Source organism: Triturus cristatus, chromosome 9 (genome assembly GCF_964204655.1).
Source record: "Triturus cristatus chromosome 9, aTriCri1.1, whole genome shotgun sequence".
NCBI classification, from domain to species: Eukaryota; Metazoa; Chordata; class Amphibia; order Caudata; family Salamandridae; genus Triturus; species Triturus cristatus.
In genome coordinates this window covers 913854-933330 of record NC_140592.1, presented here as the reverse complement: position 1 = coordinate 933330, position 19477 = coordinate 913854, and positions in this window count along the sequence as shown.

Here is a 19477-nt window from a genome sequence, read left to right as displayed (position 1 = left end):
GCGAGAAAAAAGGGGGTCTCAAAACGCGTTTTCTCTGTTATTTCCCATAGCAAAATTTAGACATGACTGCAGCCTGAACTGCAGAACGGAATTACACCAAATTTGGCAAAAAGGTAGCCCTTGGTTCAGAAAGAGACCTTTTTTTTGAATGGTGTAAATCCGTTCAGTAGTTCCTGAGATATTAAAAAACATAGAGGTCATAACATCAATTTCCTGTAGGAAAATTTAGACACGGTTATAGCTGAAACTACTGAACGGAATTACACCAAATTTGGCAAAAAGGTAGTGCTTGGTTCATAAAGCGACCCTTTTTTTAAATGGTGTAAATCCGTTCAGTAGTTTTTGAGATATTAAAGGAAAAAAATCTTTACATATCTGGGCGGGACCTAACTACACAAGCACGAGCTTGGCTCTAATTGGCTGCCAACACTTCAATCAAGGAAGTGTTGGCGGCCATCTTGGTGCAATGCTTTTTAGGATCTCACCTAGCGGTGCAGCGCTTGCGCTGCACACTACACAATCACAACTGCACTGCCCTAAAGCCTAAAACACTACCCCAGCACCAGCCCCTACACTGCACGAACACCACTGCACTGCACTAAACCCTGAAACACTACCCCAGCACGACCCCCTACACTGCCCGAACACCACTTCACTGCCCTAAAACCTGAAACACTACCCCCAGCACGACCCCCTACAGTGCCCGAACACCACTGCACTGCCCTAAACCCTGAAACACCAACCCCAGCACGACCTCCTACACAGCCCGAACACCACTGCACTGCCCTAAACCTTGAAACACTACCCCCAGCAAGACCCTCTACACTGCCTGAACACTACTGCACTGCCCTAACCCCTGAAACATCACCTCCAGCAAGACCCCCTACACTGCCTGAACACCACTGCCCTAAACCCTGAAACACCACACCCAGCAAGACCCCCTACACTGCCCGAACACCACTGCTTTGACCCCTGAAACACCACCCCCAGCAAGACCCCTACACTGCCCGAAAACCACTGCCCTAAACCCTGAAACACCACCCCCTGCACGACCCCCTACACGGCCCGAACACCACTGCACTGCCCTAAACCCTGAAACCACCCCTTGCACAACCCCCTACACTGCCCGACCACCACTGCTCTGCCCTAAACCCTGAAACACCACCTCCAGCACGACCCCCTACACTGCCCGAACACCACTGCACTTCCCTAAACCCTGAAACACCAGCCCCAGCACGATCCCCTACACTGCCCGGACACCACTGCACTTCCCTAAACCCTGAAACACCACCCCCAGCACGACCCCCTACACTGCCCGACCGCCAATGCCACCAAACACCACTGCCCTGTCCTAAACCCTGAAACACCCCCTGTGCACGACCCCCACCACTACCCGAACACCACTGCGCTGCCCTAAACCCTGAAACACCACCCCCAGCATGACCCCCTACACTGCCCGAACACCACTGTGCTGCCCTAAACCCTGAAACACCACCCCCAGCACGACCTCCTACACTGCCCAAACACCACTGCGCTGCCCTAAACCCTGAAACGCCAGCCCCAGCACGAGCCCCTACACTCCCCGAACACCACTGCCCTGCCTAAACCCTGAAACACCACCCCCTGCACGACCCCCTACACTCCCCGAACACCACTGCGCTGCCCTAAACCCTGAAACACCAGCCCCAGCACGATCCCCTACACTGCCCGAAAACCACTGTGCTGCCCTAAACCCTGAAACACCACCCCCTGCACGACGCCCTACACTGCCCGATCACCACTGCGCTGCCCTAAACCCTGAAACACCACCCCCTGCACGACCCCTTACACTGCCCGAACACCTCTGCACTGCCCTAAACTCTGAAACACCACCCCCAGCACGACCCCCTGCACTGCCCGAACACCACTGCACTGCCCTAAACCCTAAAACACCACCCCCAGCACGACCCATACACTGCCCAAACACCACTGCACTACCCTAAATCTACCCCAGCACGACCCCCTACACTACCCAAACACCACTGCACTACCCTAAACCCTAAATCTACCCAAGCACGACCCCCTACACTACACAAACATCACTGCACTACCCTAAACCCTAAAACACTACCCCCCAGCACAACCCCCTACACTACACAAACACCAATGCACAACCCTAAACCCTAAATCTACCCAAGCACGACCCCCTACACTACACAAACATCACTGCACTACCCTAAACCCTAAAACACTACCACCAGCACGACCCCCTACACTACACAAACACCACTGCACTACCCTAAACCCTAAAACACTACCCCCCAGCACAACCCCCTACACTACACAATCACCACTGCACTACCCTAAACCCTAAAACACTACCCCCAGCACAACCCCCTACACTACACAAACACCACTGCACTACCCTAAACCCTAGAAAAGTAACCACCACCCCATGCCCAATCCCCCTTACCTCTCACTCCTCGTGGTTCCTCTATCCTCATGGTTCCTGCTTCATGTCATCTCTGAGGGGCAGTGCACGTCGTTGTGAGGAAACGGAACAGCCTGTTTCCTTACAACGACGTGGATCGTCTACATTTTTTAGAACTCATGGTCATTTACCATACATACCTTTACAACAAAATTCGTTGTAAAGGCATGCGTGGTAAATGACCATGCGTTCTAAAAAAATGCATAGTAATGACTTCGCAATGTACAACACATGCGTGGTAATGCATGCATTGTAATGGTATCACGAAGTAAAAAATTTGTTGTAATGGCTGTTTACCGATCGAAGCTGACCCCTGTTCTTCAGTGAGTCATTTTTTTGATAAATTAAGAGGAAGGAATGTGTTTTTTTACCGAAAAGTGCTTTCCTGGCTGTTGTATTGTGAAAGTGTCCGCGTGGCCTGGTTTCACTTCCGGTGAGAGAGTGGAGGAGTCTGTTTGGATCTAAAGGGGTTCTGCTGTTGGATGGGGCCGGCGCGACACGTCATCAGAAAACACAGCTAATGGAAAGCGTTGTCCCCGAAGTGTGGAGCAGTGCCATGAGAGGTCAACGAGTGTGTTTCCCACGGCAGTATGACCGTACCGCGTGACCCATGTGCCGCCTCCAGTGTACGGAAGGCAAAAGCGGCATCCATCGCAGGTCCTCCTGAAGACTGTTGTAGCACTAATTCTAAAGTTTGGAACTAGGGCATTTTAACCTTGTTGTTCCTGCCAGATACAAAGAGAAGATCCTGTGTTATTCAGTGCCCTCGTTACCTTTTCTGTGGGTAGTGGTGCTTGTCACTTCGCTGCCCCGCCGGTACACACGACTGGGCTCCCCACCTTGTGTGCCATCTGCAGGGCCTCTGCCCTCGGATCACTGGTTTCGGTTTCTGGAGTAGTAACTTAAACAGTTGCTCCCAAAGGCCTAGCCTGAACACTTAGGTGAATATCCCCAGCGCCACCATTCCGCGGAAATTCTTTCCTAGCTCTCCCACGTAGATGACGATGTCATAATAGCACGGCTCCGCTCGCGACACCGTATGACGTCATAGGAGCAATAAGAGGACCTCGTCGGCGTGCTGACGTCAGTTCCGCCCTTTTTTTCCATGCCACCGAGGTAAACAGGTGGACCGACACATTTTCACATGTATACATAGTATACTAAATATATATATCTTACCTACTGGCAGTCGCCAGAAGGTAGTTAAAGTTAGGACCTTGTTTCTATTCAAAAAGCTTTTTTTCTTTTCCCAATAACTTTGGCGCTGGTTGACGAATCTTCGCGAAATTTTCAAAACTTTGGTCCTGCTCCGGTCAGCTCCTATCCGGAAAGTTTCAGGTTATTCGTCAAGCGGGGGCGAGAAAAAAGGGGTGTCCCAAAACGCGTTTTCTCTGTTATTTCCCATAGGAAACTTTAGACACGACTACAGCCCGAACTGCTGAACGGAATTACACCAAATTTGGCAAAAAGGTAGCCCTTGGTTCAGAAAGAGACCTTTTTTTTAAATGGTGTAAATCCGTTCAGTAGTTCCTGAGAAATTCAAAAAATAGAGGTAAAAAATAAATTTCCCATAGGAAACTTTAGACACAGTTACATCTGAAACTGCTGTACGGAATTAAACCAAATTTGGCAAAAAGATAGTGCTTGGTTCATAAAGCGACCTTTTTTTTAAATGGTGTAAATCCGTCCAGTAGTTTTCGAGATATTAAAGGAAAAAAATCTTTATATATCTGGGCGGGACCTAACTACACAAGCACGAGCTTGGCTCTAATTGGCTGCCAACACTACAATCCAGGAAGTGTTGGCAGCCATCTTGGTGCAATGCTTTTTAGGTCTCACCTAGCGAAGCAGCGCATGCGCTGCACACTACGCAATCACAACTTCACTGCCCTAAACCCTAAAACACTAACCCCAGCACAAGCCCTTACACTGCACGAACACCACTGCACTGCCCTAAACCCTAAAACATCACCTCCAGCAAGACCCCCTACACTGCCAGAACACCACTGCCCTAAACCCTGAAATACCACCCCCATCAAGACCTCAACACTGCCTGAACACCACTGCACTGCCCTAAACCCTGAAACACCACCCTCAGCACGACCCCCTACACTGCCCAAACACCACTGTTCTGCCCAAATCGCTGAAACCCCAGCCCCAGCACGACCCCCTACACTGCCCGAACACCACTGCACTGCTCTAAACCCTGAAACACTAGCCCCAGCACGACCCCCTACACTGCCCTAAACCCTGAAACACCAGCCCCAGCACGAACCCCTACGCTGCCCGAACACCACTGCACTGCCCTAAACCCTGAAACACCAGCCCCAGCATGACACCCTACACTGCCCGAACACCACTACACTGTTCTAAACCCTGAAACACTAGCCCCAACACGACCCCCTACACTGCCCGAACACCAGTGCACTGCCCTAAACCCTGAAACACCAGCCCCAGCATGACCCCCTACACTGCCCGAACACCACTGCACTGTTCTAAACCCTGAAACACTAGCCCCAACACGACTCCCTACACTGCCCGAACAGCAGTGCACTGCCCTAAACCCTGAAACACCAGCCCCAGCATGACACCCTACACTGCCCGAACACCACTGCACTGCCCTAAACCCTGAAACACCAGCCTCAGCATGACCCCCTACACTGCTCGAATACCACTGCACTGCCCTTAACCCTGAAACACCACCCCCAGCAAGACCCCCTACAATGCCCGAACACCACTGCCCTAAACCCTGAAACACCACCCCCAGCAAGACCCCCTACACTGCCCGAACACCACTGCACTGCCCTAACCCCTGAAACATCACCTCCAGCAAGACCCCAACACTGCCAGAAGACCACTGCCCTAAACCCTGAAATACCACCCCAAGCAAGAACTCCACACTGCCCGAACACCACTGCACTGCCCTAGACCCTGAAACACCACCCTCAGCATGACCCCCTACACAGCCCGAACACCACTGCTCTGCCCAAAACCCTGAAACACCAGCTCTGTTATGGTCATGCTATTACCAATAGGCGTGGTTTGTTAGTAAGGGTTAGATCCTGATAACTCAGATTCAGCATGAATAAGCCTATTTATTGTGTTATGGCTCTGCTAGATATTGGGCCTGTACATTAAGGAAGACATCTGGGTATAAGCTGTGTCACTAACAGTGTGCTGGTCTAGTGTCTTGTCTTGAGAGCATACAGTCATCAGTGGAGTGGCTACCAGGGTGGGTGGATTATGTTCAGGGTACAGAGCTAAGCTGGTTCCACAGAATATCGTCATTTAATCCTCTTTTATATGTTTGTAATCTGTACACCCAGCGTTGCTCTTTATTAACGAGTATTCTTCTGTTCCCAATTAGGGGTGTTACTTTCTCTATAACTGACAAGGATAAGTCGGTGTCTGGGGTTTTTCTCCAGGGATTGTGCTGTAAGTTTAGTTGCTGTTTTTTTAACATCTTATAGTGCTCCTGTGTTCACTAATACGAATTTTGTTTTTTCTGGTAGTCATGCTGATGTACTTGAGGCCACGGGGGCAAGAGATTACGTATATCACGTTACTGCTGTTGCAATATGTATGCACTATCTGTTCCCAGGGGGTTGTTAGCCATAGGTTAATCGTTTTTGTATGGGAAGTGAGCGGACAAACTGAACAGTTGCCACATGGGAAGTGTCCTATAACTAGGGGCAGATCCCTTAGATTGACCATGTGGTCTGTACCCCACTGTAAACTGTTACTGTGCACCAGTCTATCTCTAATGTTTCTATTTCTCTTGGCGGTTTGTCAAACGCCAGTTGAGTTGACGTTGATGTCAAAACCCTTGGTAGGTCGCTCCCCACACTGCACAGCACCGCCTGTGTGCCTGAGCCTCAACCCAGCTGCCGCTTCTGCTGACAGGGGTTCAAGGCCCTCCTTTGCTCTTGCTCGTGTCCCTGGTATTTCTCTTGTAATTCATTGTATCTATTGTATTTTATTGTACTCTACTGTATTTTCACTGCTTGCTTATTGTCCTCTGTTCACCTCCTCCCCAGCTGTGCCTTTTTCTGTGCCTGTGTGCCTTATCCCTCGCCGTTCATCTCTCCCATTTCCCACTGCTACGTCCCCTGCGGCCCGCCCCCCCGCTCTCACATTCGCCCGCTCCCACCTCCCAGCTGCTCCTCCCTCCCACCTCCCCTTCGTATGGCGGCCGCGCAGCGGTAGTGAAAGCAACCCTTGACCCTTGGTAGGTTGCTCCCCACACCGCACAGCACCGCCTGTGTGCCCGTGCCTCAACCCAGCTGCCGCTTCTGCTGACAGGGGTTCAAGGCCCTCCTTTGCTCTTGTTCGTGTCCCTGGTATTTCTCTTGTACTTCATTGTATCTATTGTATTTTATTGTACTCTACTGTATTTTCACTGCTTGCTTATTTTCCTCTGTTCCCCTCCTCCCCACCTGTGCCTTTTTCTGTGCCCATTTGCCTTATCCCTCGCCGTTCATCTCTCCCTTTTCCCGCCGCTGAGTCTCCTGTGGCCCCGCCCCAGCGCTGGAACCCCTGGCTTCCGCGAACGCTGCGACTCCAGCATCCTCCACGCACTCAACGCCGGACGATCACGCACCTGCTGCCTGGTCGTCCCGAAGCGCATCCAAGGACCCTTCTCCTGCCGGAACTGCAGCTTCACCAGCATCCGGCCCACCGCTCACCTACCAAAGAACCCAACTACCTCAGCTGCATCCTTCTCAACACACTCTCCGCCCGCAAACACGCCGTTGAACTCTGGGACCTACTTGACTCCCACACCCCAGACGTCGCCTTCCTGATGGAGACCTGGCTGGACCTCTCCTCGGCACTCGACATCGCCATAGCCATCCCGGAAGACTATAAGATCACCCGCATGGACCGCTCCAACGGAGTAGGAGGAGGAATCGCCATCGTCCACAGGAACACCCTCAAAGTCTCGACTCACACTGACGACACCCTCAGCAGTGCCGAACACCTGCACTTCCAGATCCACACCGACCCCAACACCACCCTCAGAGGAACACTTGTGTACAGACCACCTGGATCCCGACCACAGTTCAGCGCCTCCATTGCCGACTTCGTCAGCACACATGCCCTCGCCTTCACAGACTACATCCTCCTTGAGGACCTGAACTTCCACCTCGAGAACAACAATTACGCCAACTCTTCCACCCTAATTGCCAACCTCGGACTCAGACACCTCGTCACAACACCCACCTACTCCGCCGGCCACACGCTCGACCCCATCTTCTCAGCAAGCCCCACGTCTCCTTCAACCACACCACAGAGCTCCACTGGACCGACCACCAGTGCATCCACTTCACCTTCCGGAAACCCACCACGCACCACTGCATCCAACAGGTGCAGCGCCACTGCTGGAGCAAAGTCACCGAAGACCAGCTATCCACCACCCTCGCCCGGAGCCCACCAGCAGACCCGACCAATCTCGCCACCACCGCCTGCAACCTTAGACAGTGGATCAATGACTGCGCCCTCGCCCCGCTCAAGAAACCATCCAACAGCCACACCAGCAAGAAAGCCAGCTGGTTCACCGAACATCTCCAGGCCTCCAAGCAAACCTGTCGAAAGCTGGAGAGAAACTGGATCCGTGAACGAACACCGGAAAGCTATGCAGCCCACAAGAACGCCACCCGCAGACACCACCACCTCATCAGATCCGCCAAAAGGGACTCCTTCAAATACCGCCTAGAGAACAACGCACACAACAGCAAAAAGCTCCTCAACATTGTGAAGGAACTCTCCAACCCCAACTCCAACACAAACGACATCCCACCTTTGCAAGACCTGTGCGACTCGCTGGCCACCTTCTTCCACCGCAAGATCACAGACGTCCACGACAGCTTCAATGCCGCAACCGCCCCAGCAACCACTGAGAATCCCGCCCCCATGACCACCATCCGCACCAACCGCCTTCTCTCCTGGACCAACATCAATGACGACACCACCATCAAGATCATGAACACCGTCCACTCCGGATCCCCGTCAGACCCATGCCCTCACCACATCTTTAACAAATCCAGCACCACCATCGCATCCCATCTCCGGAAAGCCATCAACATCTCCTTCGAGACAGCGACCTTCCCGGAGAGCTGGAAGCACGCCGAGATCAACGCCTTACTCAAGAAAGCCAAGGCGGACCCCAAGGACCTCAAGAACTTCCAATCCATCTCCCTGCTCCCGTTCCCGGCGAAGGTCATCGAGTAGGCCGTCAGTAAACAACTGACCAGCTTCCTCAAGGAGAACAGCATCCTAGCCCCGTCCCAGTCCGGGTTCCGCAGCAACCACTGCAGCGAAACTGCCCTCATCGCCGCCACCGACGACATCAGGACCCTGCTAGACAACGGAGAAACCGCGGCCCTCATCCTTCTCGACCTGTCAGCCGCCTTCGACACGGTCTGCCACCGCACACTATGAACACGCCTCTACGACGCCGGAATCCAAGAGAAGGCCCTGGACTGTACCACCTCCTTCCTCACCGGCAGAACACAGAGCGTCTGCCTCCCCCTTCCGCTCCGAAGCCACCGAGACCATCTGCGGCGTACCCCAGGGATCATCCCTCAGCCCAACGCTCTTCAACATCTTCATGGCACCGCTCGCCCATGTCACCCGACTGCACGACCTCAACATCATCACCTACGCCGAAGACACCTAGCTCATCCTCTCCCTCACCAAGGACCCCTGCACCGCCAAAACCAACCTCCACGAAGGAATGAAGGCCGTCGCCAAATGGATGAGGAACAGCCGACTGAAGCTGAACTCGGACAAGACGGAGGTCCTCATCCTCGGATCCACCCCCTCGGCCTGGGACGACTCCTTGTGGCCGACTGCACTAGGAACAGCTCCAAAACCTGCCGACCATGCACGCAACCTAGGGGTCATCCTCGACTCGACCCTCTCAATGACGAAGCAGGTCAACGCCGTCTCTTCCTCCTGCTTCAACACCCTTTGCATGCTCCGCAGGATCTACAAGTGGATCCCCACCGAAACGAGAAGGTCACTCAGGCCCTCGTCAGCAGCAGACTGGACTACGGAAATGCCCTCTACGCAGGCACCTCGGCCAAACTCCTGAAACGGCTTCAACGCATCCAGAACGCCTCCGCACGCCTGATCCTCGACATCCCTCGCCGCAGCCACATCACACCCCACCTGAAAGACTTGCACTGGCTCCCTGTCAACAAGAGGATAACCTTCAAGCTCCTCACCCACGCACAAAAGGCACTCCACAACACCGGACCAGCGTACCTCAACAGCCGTCTCAACTTCTACACCCCCACCCGCCAGCTTCGCTCTGCAGACTGCGCCCTCGCCACTGTTTCCCACATCCAAAGAGTGACCGCCGGCGGCAGATCATTCTCCCACCTCGCCGCCAAGACATGGAACACCCTCCCCATCGGCCTACGGCAGACCCAAGACCTACTGACCTTCAGAAGACTCCTCAAGACCTGGCTCTTCGAACAGTAGCAGCATTCCCCCCCCCTTAGCGCCTTGAGACCCTCACGGGTATGTAGTGCGCTTTATAAATGCTATGATCGATTGATTGATTGATATAGTGCGTTTGATCATATTTGATGAGGAGTTGTAGGTACTCACAAATATCAGTGATTTAGGCTCTGTTTTGGCAGTAGTTTCAAGTAGAGCCTTGCAAAAGAACTTTCTCTAGATTCATTTTGTTCTGTTTCTTGCATTGCAGTTTGCTCACTTGATTTCACAGTTTCATTTTCATGTGCATAGTACTTTGCCATGTGGTCTGCATATTTATTTTCCATTGTAACCAAGTCATTACCACCCTTAAGGCCAGCACACTTGACCACCCCAATCTGTTTTGGCTTTTGTATTTCTTCCAACAAATCAATAAAATAGGACCAATTGCTTATAGAAGTACCAGAGCATATCATAAAACCTGATTTCGATCACAATGCCCAAAGTCACATCCCACTCCAAATCCATACTATTTGTCTGTATAAATAGTTTCATTCAGTTTATTTGCAAGGCAACCGGTTTTTGTCAGTAGAATCAACTTTGCCACTCAAGCAGAAGGTACGTTGGGCAGTGCAGGAAGCTGTCTCTCTATATAGGGCACCAAAGTGAGGTACACAGCAGAGAGTCCAGGTGACACTTACCGGTTTACTGGGGCTAAAACAATAATAATTCCTGATGCTCTCTTTTGTGGTAGTGTTGTTGAGCATTTAGGCTTATCAGAGGATAGGGTTAAGCATTTGTTGCACACACAGTAATAGCCCTGCCAAGTACCACGCATCAGGCATTAGACTTACATTTTAATGTGATGGTCCACATGTCTGCACTAAAATGCATAAGTCACACATTTATAGCATCTCCTGACACCATTTGCGCTGCGTGGCACAAGCTGAGATGGATGTTGGAGCTGCATTAAGAAAAGCAGCGCGAGCCTGGTGAGTGCAGTGCGCATTTGTTCGCCCTAAGTTGGCAGGGTATGCCCAAACGTGGGTCCCTTGCTCACTTTGCCACTGGATTCAAGATAGCCTTGCTGATGAGGGTCAGGAACCCGAAACCGGTCCCAGGATGCTTGTTTCCGGTCCAGAGAAGACATGGCTTGGCAGTTCGGGCTGGACTGTTCCCATGAGGCACAGGGTCAGACTGATTTGCATATGGCCATGTCTGAACTGGGGTCGTGAAGTGAGCTAAAGAATGATGATGGATTAAACCCAGATCAGTTGACTGGGGGTGAGTGTTTGATTTGCCCAAATGCTCCGTCCATCATCCCCTTTGGTATCGCTTTGTTCGCCCTAAGTTGGCAGAGTATGCCCAGACGTGGGTCCCTTTCTCACTTTGCCACTGGATTCAAGATAGCCTGGCTGATGAGGGTTATGAACCCGAAACTGGTCCCAGGATGCTTGTTTCCGGTCCAGGGAAGACATGGCTTGGCAGTTCGGGCTGGACTGTTCCCATGAGGCACAGGGTCAGACTGATTTGCATATGGCCATGTCTGAACTCTGGTGGTGGAGTGAGCTAAAGAATGATGATGGATTAAACCCAGATCAGTTGACTGGGGGTGAGTGTTTGAGTTGCTCAAACGCTCCGTCCATCATCCCCTTTGGTATCTCATCTGTGTGTTGCCTTCCCACAGCCTGCTACATACAGATTGGGAAGCATGGCAACCAGCTATTGCTAAATTAGAATTGGCACCCTGCCGTGCCTGGGGGCCAGCTGCATTCAATCAGCCGAGGCTCACTTTTAGCCCGGGCCTTAGCTGTCACAGAAGACTACAAAAACAGTTCCTATATTCGCTGTGTAGTGATCAAATCACCTGGCAAAGTGCCTGCACTGATTAATTTGGGAGTGTTGCATTTCCTTATTGGTTTTCCGGCTACTGGCGCCACCCCTGCACTGTGTACTGTATTAGGATTATGGCCAATCAATGAGTGCCAGCCACAGGCAAATTAAACTTCCTTTTTCCTTGTAGGGGGACATGCTACAAATAGAGACAGAGGGTATGATGCTCTCTGGTCCACGTGGCACCTGATTGCCAGGGCACTCTCCGTGTACTCTAAGCATGCGTTGCCAGTTGCCAGGGTTGTCAGTGTGTATGACTGGTATCATGCAGGGTGTTAATAATTTCCTGTGTGCTCTGCTGCCTCAGCAACTTTTTCTAAAGACAGTGGTCCCTAGACAGAAAATAAGTTGTGAGTAATAAATATAGACCCAATCAGTACTATATTGTAGGTATCTGTCCAGCCGGGCAGATATTTAATATGCAGTCAGGTATAATATTTACAAACAATAAACACAAAACAGTTTCAGTGGGACACAAGCCTGCATCCAACTTGGCAAGAAAAACATAAAACATAGAGTAATAGGTTCAGGCAAGGGAAGTTGTTTGTTTCAAACTCATTTCTATAGAACAAACAAAATGCAAGAGACACCATTACACAATAAATTGGTGCACTTTTACAAAGCGTATATGGTGTACAAGGTGTCGACGGCGTTTTGATCCCTTAAGAGAATGCTGGGATCATCTTCAAGACATTAAACATGACATGCCTGTTTACATATGGCTTAAATTACCAACGATACCAGACTGTCTTGAAATCAAGAGACCAGACGTTTAATTGGATGGTCCAGGTAAAGGTGCGCGGGAGTACGCATCGGGCAACGGAAGCCGATTGAGGAAGTCCCAGTGTATAAATAAGGGATTTGTACCAAGTTGCTTGGCGGACTTGAGCCGAGTTCCGTGAAGAGGCGATTCTGGAAGTGCCAGTGGGAAATTGGGGATATGAACCAAGCCTCATTGGTGGTCTTGAGCCGAGTCCAGTGCCGATGCGTTAGTGGTTCTTGATTCGTCACACCATGTGTGTAGCCGGTCAGTGTATAACTGGCATCATGCAGGGTGTTAATAATTTCCTGTGTGCTGTTCTGCCTCAGCAAGGCATCGCTGGGCTGCTGCTTGGGCAGGCCTGCTGGAAAACAACATGCAGGGGGACCGCTAATCATCAAAAACTTCTGCCAGTCTGAGCGAGACACTCTGAAGGAGAGCTGCCTGTGTGACACAACTTTAAACTGCAGCTGTAGCCCATCGGCTCCATCCACCAGCTGAAGCACTGGACCACATCGCAGCTCTGTGTAAATAAAGCCAACGGGCGAATCACTCTGCTTTGAGACACACTCCCGGGCACTGTAATGGCAGCAGTTAGGCGAGTCAAGCACTCTGTCTAGTGTTGACACCTTTCCAAGAGAAGTTTACTTGTTGTTTCAAGAGTCTGCAAATGCCTGGACGTGATACCAAATAGAACTGAAAACAAAATCGTATTTATTAATTTGTAACATGCTATTTCTGTATTTGTTTACTTTCAGTATTAGTCATGGACAGGGCCAGACTGGCCGTAGCAGGCACCGGGCTTTTCCCCGGTGGGGCGCCAGGGCAGGGGCCGGTTTTGGGCCCCTGGCAATGTTCCCTCTAATTTTTTTCCTCTATGTGCGGCAGAGTAAGGTCTATGTGCGCTGCAGCCAAGGCTATGTGCGCCAAGAACCCGACCGCGCGTGTAGACCCGGGCTTTAAGTTGAATGAAAAAACTAGGGGGGTTTATCAAAGGGGCGTGACCGATGCAATTAAGGGCATGGCTTAAAAGCAATTAAGCGAAAAATCTGTGCTTAGAATAGTGTGCCACCCGACTGATATTTTGCTTCTTCTGTCATTGCATCCAGATCAGTGGTCGAAGTGGGGAAAAAAGAGTAGGGGAACTGTGGGCGGAGAATCAGAAGGCGGGAATAACCTGAGGATTGGATCAGTGGGCGGAGTTAGAGGTGTGGCCAGGATTGCAAAACATCCCAATCTTTAGTATTTGTTTGGCATTTCACTGACCAGTTACAGCTTATTAAGCTATGTAATTCAACCAATGGATACACATGATTATTTAACGATTAATATGAGTTATTGACATTAAAATAAATTCACAAAGTGGGATATGTTTCTAATCACAGAATGTCCCAAATATGCTTAAAAGTGGAGGCACAAGTCATTTGTTTCCGAGCCATGGATTTTCTGTCGTCGGCAATATACACAGAGACAATCAATTTTACGTGTGTAAATCACTGTATGGGAAATGTTACATAAGACAAAGGACTACAAGGTGTAGGAGTCACATGACAACCATATTAGTCGGCAGTATAGTTTAATAGTGATTGATCCGGAGAAACACAAACTCAGAATTTAAAACTTAATGCCATGATTGGGGGTCACTTTAATAATCGTTATTGATTTCTTTCCAAAGGAACACTTTTTGCAACATTAGGATAATCAAAGGCTGGGGAAAAAAACATAACGCTCTAGTTTATACCTTGCAGTCTGTATGCAGCTCTAAGATGAAAGTTAATAGCTCACTGTTCTTTGTTAGGATTTTAACTTATAAACTTCAAGTAGCAAAAGAATCTTACTGCAAAAAGCAGTAACCCACTGACCTATTTACAATATGTGCACTTTGTGATGGGCACGGTACATGTTCTTAGCAGCAGGCACATTAACCCTCTGCGCTATCTATGCTGAGGAATTGCCTAGCACTTCCAAACCTTGTGATATTTGAGACCCGCTAACTGCATACCTGTTGACTGTCACTGATGTCTGATTGCTCATGTCATTAATGTACTGCAATCCTCCACTGCCACATTGTATACCTGATTGATTACTATCAAGTGTTTGTGTGTCTACGATTGTCATCTAATTCATTGTCGATATCTCCTGCCACCCTGAGTGTACGAACTGTTAATGTGTCATCAATTGCTACAGCATAACCATCTGTATGTGTTCTTTTTGAATCTGAAATTGAAATAAATGAATTAAATTTGTTTTACAAAAACCTCTGCGCTATCTTTCCATGAGTCAAAACTTCCACTAGACAAAACTCCAAACTCGCTCTAGGAAGACTTCTACTTCTATTCACCATCATGACATTTTTATTATTGCTGAAAATTGCTGTAGGCCAGGAAGGAGGCAGCAAGTGCTTTTAAAACCACAATATACAACGCCCCCACTCAAAGTCAGCACCCGTTGCGGTCACACCGGTCGCACTGCCCTAGAGCCAGCTCTTCTCCGGGGATCCTGTGACCTCAGTGACAGAGTCACTGTTGCTCTAGGGTCCGCTACTTCGTAGGCCTGCCTTCAAGACTGGAGGTGTACTTCAGTATGGATTGTGGTGGGTAAACCTTCAAGGGGAACCCACACTTTCCACTGCTAGGGTCCACCTGGTGGTGTTAAGACACCAGGGCTTTTCTGGATTTGCAGGGCCTTCTAAGGTCTAGCATGGAAATGTGCTCCCTCCGGAGAGTGGTCTGGGGGACTGCTCATGAAGGCTGAACCTGGTTCCCCAGTTCTAAATGTGGCAGCTCTGCCCCCAGTACTACATCCGCTCCCTCTCGGAACACTATACTGCCCCACTGAGAGAAATTCCCACTGCCTTCAACTACAATCCAATTTGACCTGCTATAAACAACTGGATGCGACTCAATTCAAATTACGCACTAGGCAAGAGCAATATACTCCCTAAAGGAAAAAGTGACAACATCCTGGAAAAAGCAAACACTCATAGGGAATGAAAGATTAAATAAAGCATGCGAAATGTAAGCAGGAACAACATGGTGAACTTAATGCTTTTACACTCACTATTCAGAAATCAGTGAGTGCTTCTGCCTGAAAACTACAGGGCCCAGAAAGGACCCATTTCAATGTACACTGCTTATATGCTCACAAAACGTAAGCAGTATGGTTTAAAAAGACCACATTCGTGAACACAAAGCCACCGTACACATTTTGTTTTCCAATCCACCCATCAACCAGGTATTGCAGTACCTCCAGGTTTGGCGCACTTCCCCACCGGGGGAAAACAGCACTTGACTGGCAAACTCAGTAAAGTGACGCTAATGTTTTTGAAGTTTGAATAAAACCGATCTGGCCACTTTAAGAACACTCCGTCTTGCTTTGTTTAGTTACTGATTTTTCATATTTGAAACCTTTTATTTCCGTTGCTGCACTTTGGAATAGAAAAATGTCAAAACGGCATTTCCAGCAAAAGTGGTTTTCTTTTTTGCATCCATTTCACAGGGGAACAAATGAACGACAGGAAGAAAGAGGGTGAGAACCATTTCTTGAGTCACGGTTTTCGGTAAGTGAGGAGGAGCTAGACAGACAGAGAGGGAATAAGAGTAATAAAGAGGTGGCGCAGCTGCCAGCGGCAGAGCAGAAGCGGACACCTTCCTTGTCTCGTCTGGGCAGGAAGCAAGAGACCTTCACAATGGCCTACAATCAGCCCGCAGTCGTGTGTTATTAAGACAAGACATGCATCAAGTCCAAAAGCACGACGTGTAAAGCACACGTCGTGCTTTTGAACTTGTTGCATTTCTTCTCTGAATAGATGCGCGGCTGGGGGCTGATTGTGGGCCATCGTGAAAATATGTGTTAATTGCAGCGCATGACGGTGTTGCAATTAACAAATATTTTCACAAAGGCCCGTAAAGAGCCCTCAGCAGCGCTCCATTAATAAAGAAATGTGGGAAGTGCAGGAGCCCCTGCGGGTATAGGCTTCCCGCAATCAGCAAATTACCGTCTTTTGTGCCGCTCGCGATTTAAAAGCGTGCGGCGCAAATGCTCACCCAGGATGTGCGCGCTTCACACCGGTCACTGCGCGCTTGGCGGCACAGAGGTGTGCGCGCGTGCAGCTTTCAGGGGGCATAGGCCCCTGGGGGGTGTTTTTGTTACCGGGGGCCAGCAATATCATCCCCTTGTAACAAAATTGTCCGAAACCGGCCCTAGCAAACAGCTCGGCCACACCCCCTTCGCCCTTGGAGAGGGACCAGCCCAGTAGTTTGCCAAGGCCGGTTTCTGTTCCCATTTAGGCCCTGGTCATGGATCAGCTCCAGAACACATTTAAAGTACTTTCTATTTATATTTGTTCTTTCAAATATGTACAGATAAAGGTAAAATTATTTACAAACAATAAACACAAAACAGTTTCAGTGGGACACGAGCCTGCATCCAACTTGGCAAGAAAAACGTACAACCTAGAGTAAGCGGTTCAGGCAAGGCAAGTTGTTTGTTTCAAACTCATTTCTATAGAACAAACAAAATGCAAGAGACACCATTACACAAAAAATTGGTGCATTTTTACAAAGCGTATATGGTGTACAAGGTGTCGATGGCGTTTCGATCCCTTAAGAGAATGCTGTGATCATCTTCAAGACATCATACATGACATGCCTGTTTACATATGGCTTAAATTGCCAATGAAAAATACCAGACTGTCTTGAAATCAAGAGACCAGACGTTTAATTAGATGGTCCAGGTAAAGGTGCGCGGGAGTACGCATCGGGCAACGGAAGCCGATTGAGGAAGTTCAAGTGTATAAATAAGGGATGTGTACTAAGTCGCTTGGCGGACTTGAGGCGAGTTCCGTGAGGAGGCGATTCTGGAAGTCCCCGTGGGAAATAGGGGATATGAACCAAGCCGCATTGGCGGTCTTGAGCCGAGTCCAGTGCCGATGCGTTAGTGGTTCTTGATTCGTCACGCCATGTTTGTAGCCGGACAGTGTATGACTGGCATCATGCAGGGTGTTAAGAATTTCCTGTGTGCTGTGCTACCTCAGCAAGGCATCGCTGGGCTGCTGCTTGGGCAGGCCTGCTGGAAAACGACATGCAGGGGGACCGCTAATCATTAAAAACTTCTGCTAGTCTGAGCGAGACACTCTGAAGAAGAACTACCTGTGTGACACAACTTTAAACTGCAGCTGTAGCCCATCGGCTCCATCCCCCAGCTGAAGCCCTGGACCACATTGCAGCTCTGTGTAAATAAAGCCAACGGGCGAATCACTCTGCTTTGAGACACACTCGCGGGCACTGGAATGACAGCAGTTAGGCGAGTCAAGCACTCTGTCTAGTGTTGACACCTTTCCAAGAGAAGTTTACTTGTTGTTTCAAGAGTCTGCAAATGCCTGGACGTGATACCAAATAGAACTGAAAACAAAATCGTATTTATTAATTTGTAACATGCTATTTCTGTATTTGTTTACTTTCAGTATTAGTCATGGACAGGGCCGGACTGGCCGTAGCAGGCACCGGGCATTTCCCTGGTGGGCCGCGAGGGCGAGGGCAGGTTTTGGGCCCCTGGGGGAGTGTTTTTGTTACCGGGGGCCGGCAATATCATCCCCTTATAACAAAATTGTCCGAAACCCGCCCTATTAAACAGCTCGGCCACATCCTTCCCCCTTGGAGAGGGACCAGCCCAGCAGTTTGCCTAGGCCAGTTTCTGTTCCCATTTCGGCCCTGGTCATGGATCAGCTCCAGAACGCATTTAAAGTACTTTCTATTTATATTTGTTCTTTCAAATATGTACAGATAAAGGTGAAAATATTTATCAGATGATTTTGTTTATTTTTGTACCCACTGAAACAATATCTGCCCTGCGTTCATTTGATCTCTGTAGCATATGCTAACGTGTTAGGGTGCAATCAAGTGCATTGGCATGGGGTTGTGAGACGTTTTATGACGATTTATTTACTTCTATACCTTCTGGGCACAAAAGTGTTTTGCATCAGTATCTTAGCCTTCCGTGTCAATGTTTGTGAAGCAGATTAGAGATATTTTAGGGCTTTTCATTGATCAAAAGGGTGTAGTTTCAAATATTTATCTCTTTCCATGCACTCCATTGCTTGGTTTTACTTGCGAGAAAACGTCACACTAAGTCTCACACATTTGGCAGTTGAGTGTCATTCATAAGTGCACTGAAACCATGGAAATGTCACACAATCTGAAACCTTGGAAGCTATGTGTTTGAAGCTTTCTCACACCCCTCTGCTTCTCTCAAACCCCCAGAATCTGGGCCTGGATGCAGTGACACACAGCCTCCAGGCAGTGTCCCTATGTATGTAGCCTTCTCACACCTCTTGCTTTCCTCAAAACCCCTGAACCTGGGACCTGGATACAGCGACACACAGCCTCCAGGTAGGGCCCCTACATAAGGGCACTATGTTAGTTCCATTCCTTTTTTGGTGCTTTGCAGCAGTTTTGAGATCTGTTTAGAGTTTACCGTTGCTAAAATGGATGTAATTTCTGATATTGATATTTGTTTCCCTATTCTTCATTGCTTGATTTTGCCTGAAAGAAAGTGTCACTCATAGTCGTGGAATGACACTCATATTTAGACTGAAATAATTAAAATGTCACACATAGCAATCTGAAACCTTGGCAGCTATACAGTAAGCGAGACACACACTCAATAAAGACATCCGAAACCAATTTATAAACCTAACACACATTTTTATATTGATTTAGACATCAAGATCATCGTGTTCGGGTAAGTAGTTTTCGAAGTTATTGTGAGAAGGTGGCCTGATATATGCTGTCCACTAGTTCTAGTGGGCACCTTGTATCAGTCCAAACAACTCCTTATGGTGAATGGTTAAAGACAACCTTATATGAAAGCTATCCTAGTGGTAGCTATGGAGAGCAGCCTTCAGGCTAAGT